Source organism: Protobothrops mucrosquamatus, unplaced genomic scaffold (assembly GCF_001527695.2).
Source record: "Protobothrops mucrosquamatus isolate PMUCROS unplaced genomic scaffold, P.Mucros_1.0 scaffold7919, whole genome shotgun sequence".
NCBI lineage: Eukaryota > Metazoa > Chordata > Lepidosauria > Squamata > Viperidae > Protobothrops > Protobothrops mucrosquamatus.
In genome coordinates this window covers 10,701-12,160 of record NW_015393718.1, presented here as the reverse complement: position 1 = coordinate 12,160, position 1,460 = coordinate 10,701, and the positions used below count along the sequence as shown (strand labels likewise).

The following is a 1,460-nucleotide window of genomic DNA, read 5'->3' as shown; positions in this document are numbered from 1 at the left end:
GTAACCAGGGGCAAAAGTGCATGCAGAATTAGAAAGGGCTAAGCTACCTCCTGAGTAGCAGCTTCTAAGCACTGTTAATGAAGTACGGCAGATGTTAGTTGTAGAATTCAAGGACAAGTTCTTTTCTTCCCCAGCAAGGGAAGCTCTCAAGCCGATGTGTGTATGTATGTTTATCTTTATGCCTTGCAGTTCTTGTTCAGTGTGGAGAAGAAAAGATGAAAGGCAACCACCATGTAACCAAAATGGTGGTTACCTGAAGCTTGTCAATTAGTCCTCCACTAGCTTCTGTCATTAGATTCCATGGAGTCTCTTTATGTTTATGGTCCGGCTTGTTGCTTGTTATCAGTATTTGATGTTGCTGCTAGATCCCAAACCACAGTCTGGGATTTCCTGCTGGTTGTAGCCTTGGGATAACTCCTCTTCATCTTCGCCTCCTTGTCCTCTTATCATTCTCTCCATTCCACATACACATATAAATTTTGCATAGTGAAATGTTAACAGCCAGCTTAGAAAGACGCGCCAGAATGGGACTTGTATTCACTTCGACTCCAGCCTCCTGCCTTAGGTAGAAAAATGATGGCCTCTCCAGTAGTTAAAAAGAGTTAAAAGTAGGTTAAAATAGGTTAAAAATGGGTAGATTAAAAATGCAATGTTAAAAAGGGTTAAAAAGTTAAAATTAAAATAAAATAAAACAGAGCTTTTGCTTTTGAGGAGATGCCTGCAGAAGAGAGAAGGATGGGTGGGTGTTGCCTTGACATATGACTGTAATTGAGTCTGGAATTAAGGTTTAAGATGTCCATGAAGAGATGCAACTGGATCTGGCAACTGATTCGGTCAAGAGTATTGCCAAACTGTGGGATAGCAAAATGGTAAGAGAAATAGACATCTTTCATATAGAAGAGGACTCGCCAATTTAATATGTTTGTGAAGTTGTTGGAATATAGCATAAGTCACTCCATCTTGTAACCTTCAGTATGCTTAATTCTACACTTCTTCATGCCTACGTGTTAGGCTGCAATCTGCAGCTGCAAACACGTAAGGACAGAGAACTAAGAAGCAAGTCAACAAAGCTGTCTACACAAGCTATATTATCACTTCCTGATAAGACCTTCCAGTGTGAACCACAATGGCAACTTTTCCTTGAACTGTTAGTTGTATAAGCCATGTAATAGATAAGATACATTTTGTAAAACTTTGGCTGTCTCTAACCTCCTAAACTCTCCCTGTTTGCCTCCCCCGGCTCACCCCCCTGCTTGTCGCTTCTGCCTGCAATTTGCTTTGATGATTGCTAATAAAAGAGGTCCCCAGAGACTATTCTGGGCTGATCTCATCCCGAGGAAACCTGGTATGGTGTCTTCATATGACAACTCATGAATCGGCCCCCGGACGAGGTCTGAAACCAAGCCGGGAGACTCAGGTCCCGGTTTTCTACAACTGGTGACCCCGACGTGATTCCTTGC

At 42.2% G+C, this 1,460-nt stretch overlaps 1 pseudogene; it reads left to right on the top strand.

The window, feature by feature from the left end:
• The window catches only part of LOC107300674, a 12,325-nt pseudogene that overhangs the window by 591 nt on the left and 10,274 nt on the right, over positions 1-1,460 (top strand).